Raw genomic sequence first — 13,603 nt, forward strand, 5'->3', positions numbered from 1 at the left:
AGTTATGAACACCTGGATTTCTTGTGTCATATCTTGGCTATTGTCAATAATACTACAATAAACATAGGGATGGATATATCTTTTTGAATTAGTGTTTTTGTTTTCTTTGGGTAAAATCCAGTAGTGGAATTAATGGATCATATGGTAGTTCTATTTTTAATTTTTTGAGGAACCTCCGTACTGTTTTCCACAGTGGCTACACCAGTTTACATTTCCACCAACAGTGCACGAGGGAGGGTTCATTTTTCTTCACATCCTCACCAATACTTATTATTTCCTGTCTTTGATTCAAGCCATTCTGACAGATGTAACTTGATATCTCATTGCGGTTTTGATTTGTATGTTGCTGATAATTGCTGATGTTAAGCATCTTTTCATGTGTCTGTTGGCTGTCTTTTTGTCTTCTTTGGAAAAATGTCTATTCAGATCCTCTGCCCATTTTTAATTGGATTATTTGTTCTTTTGGTATTCAGGTGTAGAAGTTCTTTATATGTTTTGACTATTAATCCCTTCTTGGATATATTATTTGCAAATATCTTCTCTAATTCCGTAAGTTGCCTTGTCATTTGTTGATGGTCTCTCTCAGTATGTAAAAGCTTTTTATTTTGGTGTAGTCTCAATAGTTTACTTTTATTTCCCTTGCCTTAGGAGATAGAGCTAGAAAAATATTTCTACAATCCAGCATTGTTAAAAAAAATGTCTATGCTATCTAAAGCAGTGTACAGATTTAATGCAGTCTCTATCAAAATAGCAACAACATTTTTCACAGACCTAGAAAAATAATCATAAAATGTGTATGGTATCATGAAAGACCCCAAATAACCAAAGCAATCTTGAGAAAGAAGAACAAAGCTGGAGGTGTCACAATCCTATATTTTAAACTATATTACAAAGCTGTAGTAATCAAATCAGTATGGTACTAGGACAAAATAGACACATAGGTGAATGGAACAGAATAGAGAGTCCATAAAAAAACCCACAGTTAAATGGTTGATTTATCTATGACAAAGGAGACTAGCATATACAATGAAGAAAAGACATTCTAGTATCTTCAATAAATAGTTTTGGGGAAATTGGACAACCACTTGCAGAAGAATATAATGACCACTTTCATACACCATACATAAAAATAAACTCAAAATGGATTAAAGACCCAAATGCAAGACTTGAAACCATAAAATTACTAGAAGAAAATATAGGCAGTAATTTCTTTGACATCAGCTATAGAAACATATTTTTAAAATTTGTCTCCTCAGATCTGTTCTTAAACTGGATACACTGTGGCATGATGGAGTGTCATGAGCCACCTGAGTGTGAGTCCCTCTCTGCTGCTTATTGATTCTCTGACTTAATGCACATTATTTAATCTCTCTGTGTTCCCATTCTGAACAGCAGAATCAGGATTTGTTGATTCAGTTCACTGTTTTGACATTGGAGATTATAGTAACAAGCAAAATGATAAAACCCCTGTTTTTATATGTACCTTATGTTCTAGTAATGATGATAATAATACCTATTTTAGTGTTGTGGTGAGGATTGATTAGGTCTTTAAACATAAAGCACTTTAAACAGTGCCTGACATATAGAAAGTACATAATGACAAGTAGGTGTTCCTATTATTATACAAAATCCTAATTTGTGTAGACTTAAAAGCTATGAATATCTGTGGTATCCCTTTATTCTTCAACACGACGGCACATTGCAAGTACCAGCCCTACAGAAGTGTAGGCGTCAACATATTAAAATTTAGTAAATTCTATTTTACCTTTCTAGTGGAAAGATATCCCTCTAGTCCTATGGAAGTGGTTTTCTCAGTATCCTTGGTCCCAACCTTGATTCTCCTGCCTCTGTCCTATGGTAGTGCCGGCTTAATCCTCTCTGTGATGGTTCTGGGATCCTTCCCATTTGCTCGCTTCCTGTCTGTCTTGAGTTGTGTGAGTTCTCTTGTGTGAGGCTCCCATATGCTCCATTACCCAGAAATGTTTTTCAGCTCTCTTTTCACACAGCACTGCCCTTCAATACCACTGAACATTTCTACCTTGAGTTGTAAGCTCTTTATTTATTTAGTAAATAAATAAATGCCTCATCACTAGGTGAGGAGTATGGGCAGTGATGATGTCTTTCTTATCTTGCTTTGCATTTTCCCATAGTCCTTTACACAATAAATATTTGTGGTTTATTTCCACATGGCTTTGGTGGATGTTCTGTTTGTGGAGGAGCAGTGAGGGGGTTTGCTGCTATGGATATTCTCTAATGGAGTGTGGAACAGTGAGATGGCTCTCATGGAGAAGGATGGGTAGGTAACAGTAATTATAAGTCAGGATGAGTCTAAATTCTGTAACTTATGTGTCTTAGCTCATAAAACTGCAGTAGAGAATGGAGAAAGTGGGTCTTCCTGGCTTTTGTTGTTATGAGCCAATCTCAGGCAGATGGAAAAATCAACTTAGCAAATATGGTGAGTTGCTTCTGAAGTGTTAGATATTAGTTTCCATCTTGCTGCTCAAAGTGTTGTTCATGATCCAATAGAATCATGAACACCTGGAAGTTTATTAGAAATGTGAAATCTCAGTCTTCACTGCTGTGTTAAAATATACATTTTAACAAGATTACCAGGTGATTCTTAATCAACTAAGTATTGATAAGCATTGAATTCTAGAGTTTCGTATTTACATATTCCTGTATCTGGGCTGCTTCCTAAACAAATAAGAATCTGTAGGTGGGGTTCCAGGCATCAGTAATTTTAAAACTCTTCAGGTTTCAATGTGTAATGAAAGTTAAGAACCACCAATATTTCTGGATTGGTAAATATTTACTAAAAGAGCAGCTATGAATCCGTTTACCTTTGGGATACTTTTCTTTTCTTTCTTTTTTCTACAATTCCTGGTGATTTCTGGATTGGTGAATATTTACTGAAAGAGCAGATATTTTTCTACAATTCCTGGGTGATTTCTGGGCTGGTAAATATTTACTAAAAGAGCAGATATGAATCCATTTACCTTTGGGATACCTTTCTTTTCTTTCTTTTTTCTACAATTCCTATTGTAGATACTGAGTATGGCGAGGAGGAGAGTCAGAGGGAGAAGCAGTCTCCCCACTGAGCAGTGGAGCCTGATGCAGGGCTCGATCCGAGGACCCTAGCATCATAACCTGAGCCGAAGGCAGATGCTCAACTGACTGAGCCACCCAGGTACAACTTTCTTTTCTTTTTTAACTATATGCCAAATGCACAGTAGGTGAGTTGACATAACTGGTTCATAAATCCTCAGCCAGACTATACTCTTGCCTCTGCCTTGTACTGAGTCCATAGGTTTAGCCCAGTGCCAGCTATAGCCTTTATGGGCTGACTGGTCTCATAGCTTGTGGACTGTTTCCCAGGGGCCAACCCCCCGGCAGTAGGCCCAGTCAGATATTGCCAAACCAGAAGACAAAGGATATGTCATTGCTGTAGGCTCTGGGGCTGGAGTTAGTTGAGAAAAACCCCTTTCCCCCTTTCCTAGTGATCTAAGGTAGAATGAGGCTTGAATTGAGTGTCTAGTTGCATCCAGAGGTGAAAACTGAGGTTAGCATCAGAGTGCACCCAAACAACAAGTGTCTGGAGCCAAAATTCCTAAATAAATTAAGCATCCTTGAGAAAGAAAACCAGCAGGTCCAGGATATTGCCCGTGAATCAACGTGGGCCATTTAATGCTTGTTTTTATTTGGCCACAGAATAAGTTGGCCGGAGCTAAAGACATAGTGCTTGTGTAAACAAGTAACTACTATTGCGGTTCTGAGATCCTTTGACCTATGTTAATTAGTATGTTATTCTTTGGTGCTAGAGGATTCTACTCCTTTATAGTAATGGTCTCCTGCAATGAGTTTTCTTTCCTTATTGTAGATATGATTTATTTTGAAAATGAAAAGACTTTGGTGATCGGAGATAAGAAAGCCCATCAGGACTTAAAGGCTTTAGACAACTGTTGTTTCGTGGCCATCTTTAACCTTCTTTAACCTAAGGTTAAAGAAGACTTCTTTGAAAAGTACAGTTAAGTGGTCATTGACTGTGCTTGGGTGTAAGGTGAGGATCATGAGGAGATGCTCTCCTTTAGTGGATAACTGTTTTTTTCTTTATGAACCTAGAACATGACAAGAAACATCAAGGCATTTCTGCATTGCTAAAGACTAAAAATTATCTTCTTAGCTCACTTCACACAAAATAATACCTCAAACATAATATATAGCTGTGGCATCTTCTATGGGTGCAAAGAACTGGAGTGGTAGGGAATGACCGTGCTGTCCAGTCATTTATTAGTAATGACATATATATTTCTATACATTTGTCATATCAGAGATATTCTTTGGTGATTCTGAAAGCCCGAAGAGAGTTCAGTGATGTGGAAAGACTGGAATGAAAATGCATTTCTCTTTCTGAAGGCAGCATATAGAGGCATAAGTACCATCTTTGCTCCACCGTTGCATGTGACAATAATATATTTTCACATTGGTAGAGAATCAAGGAGAAAATCAAGAGAGAATTTAATTCCCTCATTCTTCCAGTAAAGTAGAATAGTGAAGTCATTGTATGAATGGCACTCCAAAGGTCGTCATGGAGAATCCAGATAGATTAGGATCTTTAAAAATAATTAGGCCAAGTTTTTTTGTTGTTTGTTTGTTTTTTACTATTGAGGAAACTGAGGTCCAAAGTGTCAAGTGGTTTTCCCATGGCCACTGATCACCAGAAGTGGTTTCTCATACTATAATGCTTATGGGTTATCAGGCTTGTTCACAGAACAGAGTTCCTTGTAATCAAGAAGGGCTGTGTAGAAAATAGCATCCTCCTCATCCACCACCACCTCTTGAGAAGGACAACTTGCTCTGGATTACTCAGGGGGTCAGTGATCTTATGGCTCTTTCCAGTCACTGTTAGTTCATTTCCCTGTTCATAGTTAGTTCTTGGGAGGAGAGAAAACTAAGGGAGATAAAACACATCATCATTCTTCCACCTGTTAGTGCTGTGGTGGGAGGTTTGTGTGCAGAAAGGGTGGGTGGAAAGATTGAAATGATGTTTGGTGACTACCTGTAGATTTTATTTGTTCTGAAATATTAAGAACATACACAAAATTGAAAACTTAACTGCAAATTCATTGGCACTCTTATCTTGCAAAAGCTCCAATATTTCATGACTCAAAATTCAAATGCTGAAGCTTATTCACTCATATAAATCACTCATCTCCAGTCTATGAGTTTATTTCATGATTTATATTTGTTAGAAGCATTATAAGTTTCAGACATCAAGTTTTGTATTTGTAAATGTGTGAAAGTGGATGAGTGAGCGAAAGAAGGTAAGTTCCCAGGCTTTTCTAAGCTGAGAATGTCAACCTATGTGTGAACAAATGCCTTCCTAGCCGATACTGGGTGTAAACCACTTGAAATTTTGGAGGAGAGCCAACATTTCATCATCTTGGCTGATCTCTTCATACACAATGTAATGCTCTCGTGTGCTGTGCCAGAGCAATGAAATGCCAAAGGCTTGTCCAAAATGCCAATGATAATACACCTATTTTCATCTAGCACAACCACTGTAGTTCACGTAGTTACTTTCCCAACTGAAAAATGCTGGTGAACCAGCACAGTGAGGCCAAGATAAGTACCGGCTTACAGTTACTGGCAAACAGCAAAGACAATTAAACTTCAGTATTGAGTCACTTGTCAGCTGGGCAGGCTGACTTCAACTCCTCTAACACTGAGTTTTCAAGCTGCGTAGGATTTGCCATATTGAGCACGGTTCACATTAATAGAGTTGTGCTGTTAAGTTCTAGAAAAGCCAAATGTTTTTTAATAGAGGCTCTATGCCTGTATTCTGGAGCCTGTGCAATACTTACCATTCTAGTTTCTGAACTGAAATTGGGTCGTTGATGCCAGGAGGGGAGATTATGACATGGATTAATGCATTGTGAGCAGACGAAATGCAGCTCCTCTTTGCTGGTTGGGAACCTATGTGAATACCAAGTCAGCCTCCCACACACACGAATCTTCCCCATCACTTCAGTGGGAGTTTTATGTGGGAATTAAGAAGAGGAAAATGTCACCCAGTGTGTGTGCTTGATCATGATTTAATATCTAAGCCAAGAAGTCCTCAGAGAGTGAAAGCTTCTGCCCACATAGCACTAAATCATGAACACATGTAACAGTAGGGCTTAGACTAAGCCTCTCGGTGCTTTGGTTGGAATGAGTTATAAGCTATGTTTGATAAACCCAAGTGGACAGTCACAAGAGACCTTCATATTAGGATCCTTAATTGCGTGCAAGTGATAGAATGATAAGTGTTTCCTTTTGTTTTTTCATTGTAGGAGGCCACACAGGCCCCAGTTTTAATGTCTGCTGAGGGAATAAAGGCTAAGACAATTTAAATACCTTCCTAGTCTGAAATGGTGGAGCAGGAGGCAAGAGGCTGCCTTATTAATTACACTTGCTGTATGATTAAGATGCATTCATGGAAAATGAGAGTCCATATAATCTTGATTACTATTAAAAAATACAAACACCAAACAAGCACAACCATGTTTTATTAAAATAAATAATGGAGCTTATGGGATCAGTCCATGGCATTTAAATGCAGTCCCATTCTCTGTTTCCCATGGGGTAATTACATGACTCAGTCCACTGGACACCCAGCTGAACCAAAGCAGATTTGCAGGGAGTGAGAGAGATCGGCTTGGGATTCCTTTTGCTTGGCTTTTAAGTTGCTGAATTAGTGTAGAACTGGGTGTGATCTTCTGAACCAGGAGGAGGGCATTTATAAGTAAAGAGGCAGTCATCTTATGGCCCTGGCTCTACTCATGTTTGGAAATTAAGGAAATGAAAGAAAGGTTGAGAATGAGGTTTATGCAACTTTATCCAAGAAACCTAGGAAGGCTGTGTTGAATCAATGAGGAAGGAAGCCAAGGACACCTCTCCGTAAGAGCTTGCTGCTGTTCAACCTGTTATAATCCAGTCATTGTTCTTTATTGCAAATACATTCCAACTGCACCCCTAACTCCTCTCATGATGATATGGTACACTTTCATCACCTCCCAGAAAAGTTGTCTTTACTTACAAAATTTTAAATATCTTAGCTGCAGCTCCTAGAAGCAGTCCACGCAACATGTTGCAGGTAGAGCAGATTGTATTTCAGACCTTGTATGAGGACCCTTGAAATCATATTGGGGTACCTGTATCCCATTTCCAAACTCACCATAAGTAACTTTTTAAGACAAGTGAATAAAACAGAACATCCTGTTTCAGGTAGGATTTTACCAACATAGTGGCATCATTATTCCTCTGGAACTGAAGCTCATGCTGATTCCATCTAGTACATTTTTGGGTTTCTCATACATGTGGACTGAATTCTGGCCTTGCTATGCTGTTCTCAACCACTGGGTTCTCTAACTCAGTTTAAATAGAGTAAGGAGTATATATGCGTGTATGTGTTTAAATGCTTTATTTTTAAAGAGGAGTTTTAGATTCACAGCAAATTAAGAGAAAGGCACAGAGATTTTCCATATATGTCTCTTGCCCCCACATATACATGGCCTCCCTCATTATCAATATCCTCCCCCTCATAGGGGTACATTTGTTACAATGGATGAATTTACATGGATAGATTCTCATCATGCAAAGTCTGTAGTTTAGCTGAGGGTTCACTCTTGGGGTTGTTCATCCTATGGGTTTGTAGAAATGTATATTGACATGTATCCAGCACTATGGTATTAAACAGTACTTTCACTGTCCTAAAATCCTGTGTACCCTGTTTAGTCATCCCACCCTTCACTCCCAACCCCTGGCAGTTGCTGAACCTTGTAAAGTCTACATAGTTTGCCTTCTCAGAACATCATCTTGTTGGAATCATATACTAGGTAGCCTTTTCAGAGTGGCCTCTTTCACTTAGTAATATGCATTTCAGTTTCCTCCTTTTCATGGCCTTATAGCTTATTTCTTTTTAGCAATGAATATTATCCCATTGTTGGATATACCACAGTCTATTTGTCATTCAGCGACTGAAGAGCATCTTGGTTGCTTCCAAGTTTTGGTAACTATAAACAAAACTGCTGTAAACATCTGTGTGCTGTTTTTTGTGTAGGCATAAGTCGTCAGTTTATTTGGGTAAATACCAAGGACCATGATTGCCAGATCACATGGGAACATATGTTTCATTTTATAAAAAACTATCAAACTATCTTCCAACATGGCTGAACATTTTTTTTTTTTTTAATTCCCACCAGCAATGAATTCCTGTTGCTCCACAACCTCGCCAGCATTTGCTGATGTCACTGTTCTGGACTGTCACAGAAAAATCCAAAGCAATGCTACTTGGCAGAAGGAAGGAAGATTCTGAGTGTTTGGCAATTAATACAACTTATCCTTTTGGCCAAGAAAATTTAGTTAAAGAGACTTTTTTAAAAAAGCTTAATGTGTAATACCTTTTCTGGGTTCCTCGATATTAATGGGAAAATCAGAGTCATCCAAACATACTTTTTACTTATCCCAAGGGAAAGCAGCTATTGGATTATTCGCTCTGAGTTATATCATTGCTCTACTGTTTGATGATGTGTTGGGCATTAGAGGACTAACTATTGCAGACTAGTGTGGGTGTTGGTTATTTTGAAGCTCAGTTTATGTGAAAATAACTCTTCACAAGTTGCTGTATGTTGTATTGTTTGGCCCAGAGAGTTGATACAAGTCTTAAAGCTGGAGATTGTGTGATAAATAATGCAGGGTAGAAACTTGCCTCACTAATTAATTAGAATCCTGTGAACCAGAGTGAGTGAGTCAGATACATCCAAACAGGTAGAATTGGTCTGTAAGACTGTTCTAGATGTAAGGCAACCACCATTTGGGATCTAGATGCTGCACACACACACAAAAAAAAATGATTCAAAAGTTTGGAACAGATTTTTGCTTAAAGATACTGCCACTCAACACAATTATATTTACAGATGCATACAATAATATATACCAAATAAATAATAAAGAATTAAACTGAAGGAATTTTGAGAGTTATTATTTGTATCAACTTGCAAGTGAGTAAACACATCCTCAGTGTGATAATTTCTTAGACCTTATCAAATTTCTCATCTCACCTTTGTCTCACCAGTTTGTTTGGCCTTATCAGGGAAGTTTTTCATACATTGTTTTGCTAGGAAGTTTTCAGTAAGTTGGTACTTCATGCTTTTTTTCTTTTATCCTCTGTTTTTGTATTTATATTTTCTGAGTCTCCGCATGAAACAATTTATAGTATGCATTTTTCAAGAGAAAGAAAGAAATTTCTTAAATTTGTAAACAGAACATCAGTGAGAAATACTGGACTGATCTGCAGAAATATCATCCAGATGTTATCTCATGATGGATCTTAATCACGTAAAAGATGCTTGCTAATAACTCCAGTCAAGTTAACATAAAATAAAACCTAGTAGTGGCATTTTTGGAGATTTTTTGATAGTTGAATAGTCTCAGATATTGTGAGACACACAAGTCAAATATCAGGGACATTTCTCTCATATTCTATTTCTTGTAAGCTTATGTGAGAATTATATTAAGGATGTTTATGAAGCCAAAAAGTGGACACTTGAGTTTTAAGATCTGATTTATCTGAGATAAATACACGCTAGTGCTTCCTGAGACTTAGGATGGGATCAAAGATTTCGAAAATTTCCTGATATGAAATAAATAATCCATTGAACAAGTTTTGAGGTCTTCATCACCCTTTGTAGAAGCCTATTTTTTCCCCAGTGATGGGAAATGCACCATAAGAAATAAAACCCCTTTGGGATCTTTACTATCACCAATGGAAACAGAAATTGCAGCAATTAAACCACGGAATAGGAGGCATTCTTTCCCAGGTGCTGTTAATCTAAGGAGAGACCTATTCAATGTCACTAGAGCCTCTAAGCATAAATAGAGCTTTTATTTAGATATAGCAGAGGACTCTTTAAAGATGCCTTTATCCTCAGACTGTACCCATTTGTTTGAAGAGAGGTAACATCACCCAGTTATTAGATACAAAACATCTGAGTTCCATTTCCAGCTCCACCTGTAAGAAACTCTGTGACCTCATCAAGGAAGAGGACAGCCTGAGCCTTGCTGCTAGCAACGGACTCAGTGACCTTGGGCAAACCACTTAGTCACTAAGTCTCCATTCATCTGTCTTTAAAGTGGACTCCTCTTTGCTCTCCTCTTTATGGAGATAATATTGGTAAATTGCTTTGGGTTCCTAACAAGAAAAGCACACTTCAAATAGAGGCACCATTATATTGTTTTGCAATCAAGCTCTATCTTCATTTCCTTCAATTATTGCTACCGCTGCTGTGTTTACTTCAACAGGTGTGTCTACTCTAACTGGTCAAACCAATACCAACCTGATATACTTTTCCCTGTTTCTGTTAGTTACCCTATTTTGCATATTGTTCCCAAGTTGATTTCTTCGGGAACAATCTATGAATGAGCCATAAGAACACATTAACCATAAGAGCACAGTTTTCAGAAGTCTTGTGCTGTAATATATGTTGTGGTAAAATAACATCCAAGAGCTTCTTGTATTTTCAAATGATTATGTACAATAAAAATAATAATTAATGTTGTAAATTTAAAATACACCTTTCATCTGATCATCTCAAAGTAACTTAGAAACGCTAATTAAACTCCACAACACCCCTGTACCATACATATTATTATTTCCATTTTGCAAGTGAAGAAAATGAGGTTCATCAAGGTTATGTGACTTGCATAGGACACAAAATGAGTCAGTGTCAGGAAGGGGGTTTAGTGTTTCCAGGGCCCAATCAAAAGCTTTTCATCTAAAGCTAATTAGCATTCTATGATTTCAAAGATGGAAGGTACCAGGTAAACATCACTGACTCCTAATATTCAAGGGTGGAATTCCAGGGGCTTATGTTTTCTGGTGCCTCTTTCTTTCTTTCTTTCTTTCTTTCTTTCTTTCTTTCTTTCTTTCTTTCTTTCTTTCTTTCTTTCTTTCTTTCTTCTTTCTTTCTTTCTTTCTTTCTTTCTTCTTTCTTTCTTCTTTCTTTCTTTCTTCTTTCTTTCTTTCTTTCTTTCTTTCTTTCTTTCTTTCTTTCTTTCTTTCTTTCTTTCTTTCTTTCATCTTTCTTTCTTCTTTCCTTTCTTTCTTTCATATTATATTTATTTATTTGATAGAGAGAGAGGGAGGGAGCATGAACAGAGGGGCAGAGGGAAAACAGAGCTCCTGCTGAGGAGGGAGCCTGATACTAGGCTCCATCCCAGGCCCCTGGGATCATGACCTGAGCCAAGGCAGATGCTTAACCAGCTGAGCCATCCAGGTGCCCCTTCCCCATTTATTTCTATTCTTAACTATTGGAAGGTTTTCTGGTATTTCAAGCTCATTCATCAGTTGTATGACTTTGGGCAGATGACTTAACCTCTTTCAGTTTGTTTTATTATTGGTAAAATGGAAATCGTATTTCTGTATCCTGGACTTGTGCAAATAAATGGAGATAATGTATGAAAATCCTGAATGTGACACCTGGCATATGGTAAGCATTCAGTAAATGGATGCTATGATTTGAATGATTCCTTGTGTTTAGGAGGGAATGATTCTGACAAAAACTGATAATAGATATGAAGATATGAAAAGGATAGAAAAGACAGAGTATGTCCAAAATAAAATAGATACAGGCTGAGTCCTCCAGTATTTGTGACTAGAGAAACGAGATGAAAAGGGGTCAAGGGATCCCTGGGTGGCGCAGTGGTTTGGTGCCTGCCTTTGGCCCAGGGCACCATCCTGGAGACCCGGGATCGAATCCCACATCGGGCTCCCGGTGCATGGAGCCTGCTTCTCCCTCTGCCTGTGTCTCTGCCTCTGTGTGTGTGTGTGTGTGTGTGTGTGTGTGTGTGACTATCATAAATAAATTAAAAAAAATTAAAAAAAAAAAAGAAAAGGGGTCAAGTGTGTGACCAGATGGCTCTTAGGGACGGAGGCAGGAATGTGTGGCACATTAATTACAGGAGAAATCAGGGTATGTAAATTGGCACAGACTATTATCATGCCTTTTCTCTAACAAAAATTTTATTGTTACTTTGGTATTTTATAATGGGAAATTGTTCTCGGTGAGTCCAGCTTTTCTTTTGATGTGTCTCAGGGAATTGCATTTGGCTGAAGCCCCAAAGAATTTAACGTTATTTTCAAAGAAGTTTTAAAAATGTTTGTGAAAATAATAAGACCAAAGTAAAGCTAATGTAAAATAAAACAATAATTCCAGATGGGCTGGAAGTGAAATACAAATACCATTTTGCTTAATAATAATAATAATAAAAACCTACTTTGTAAAAAAAAATGTATTTGCCATTTAGATAGAAGAAATACTTGAGAGGGAGGGGCAGGATCATTTTCTTTTTGTCTAAGGACAGCAGATGTTTAGGAGACATGAAGCCATTTTCCCGTTCCTAACCATGCAGGAAGATCCATGTAATTAAGTCCACAAGGCAGAAAATCTCATGACATTTATAATCCAAGACTCCAGGATAATGCATGAAAATAAAACTTGTGATTGTGAGAAAACCAGAGTCCTAATTTATCAATCAATACACAGTCTTCAGCTGGCATCAAATTCCTTATTTTCAGATGATTATCCAGCTTGATTTATTAGTCTGCTCCTCCAGTGTTTACGTGCTTACTGCGCTTCAGTACCTGCCTTTAGAAAGGGTCATGAGAAAGTTTTACTTTTTTCTTCCATTAACTATATATAGGTTATTTATATCAGGGTTACCTCTTGATTTTCCTATCTCCAGTTTCTTCCTCATTCAATCTATTCCCCACATTTGCTGCCAAAAATAATTAAAGATGAAAACCCCAAAATATAACTATGTCACCACCCAGATTAAAATCCTTCAGTATCTCATTAGCTCTTCGAGAGAGAGAGAGAGAGAGAGAGAGAGAGAGAGATGGACTTAGTAGCATGGCATTCATGTCCCTTCAAAATAAAGACCTACTCTAGTTTTCAGATTTCATGGATTAGCCCTTCACCTAGAAACACTTTCTACTTCCTGCCATTCAAACACTAGTACTGATTTGGCAGAAACAAACCAGTGTGATGAAAGAGAAAAATCTACGTGGCTCACCAGATTCTAGAACCTAACAAGAAGAGAGAGTAAGGACAAAACTCAAAGCCCCTGTGGGGTGGTGAGGAGACCAGATAAAAGGATGAGTGAGAATTTGTGATAGGTGAAGAATCTGTGTAGACTTATTATTGTCGTTATTATTGTTACTACAGTTCTGGTTGATTTTTCCTCCATCAGCTGGTCTCAGTAGGACACATGCCTGAAAGCATCTTCATGTTTTCTCACTGCTTCTCACTGTACATGTTGTTAAAACTATTGTTCTCCAAGACTGGATGGAAGAGCTTTCCAAGACACGCTTAATTAAAAAAGTCCAGTTGTCTAGTTTTAGTCAATAACTAAAAACTTCAGTTAAAAAGCAGGTCTTGGGCATGGAGGCATCAGAAAGAGCAATCAGATAGTGGGGAGACGTGAGGGAGGTTACCACAGTTGCCATCTGTATTTCTGCCTCTGGACGAGGGACTGTCTACTGTTGGCTGTTTCCCTTGGGGATATT

General features: G+C 37.8%; 1 long non-coding RNA gene across 9 annotated transcripts in view; it reads left to right on the plus strand.

The window, feature by feature from the left end:
* The window catches only part of LOC112660431 (uncharacterized), a 94,173-nt gene extending 83,549 nt beyond the window's left edge, over positions 1–10,624 (plus strand). The window contains exons 5-7 of one of the 9 annotated variants that reach the window (XR_004813865.2): positions 1,257–1,313; positions 3,046–3,187; positions 8,241–10,624. This is a non-coding gene — a long non-coding RNA (uncharacterized LOC112660431). The remainder of the gene's footprint in view (positions 1–1,256; positions 1,314–3,045; positions 3,188–8,240) is intronic. The other 8 variants (XR_003136925.3, XR_007406586.1, XR_003136922.3 and 5 more) reach the window with 8 other exon arrangements.
* Positions 10,625–13,603: the final 2,979 nt, after the last annotated feature.

Source organism: Canis lupus, chromosome 2 (genome assembly GCF_003254725.2).
Source record: "Canis lupus dingo isolate Sandy chromosome 2, ASM325472v2, whole genome shotgun sequence".
NCBI lineage: Eukaryota > Metazoa > Chordata > Mammalia > Carnivora > Canidae > Canis > Canis lupus.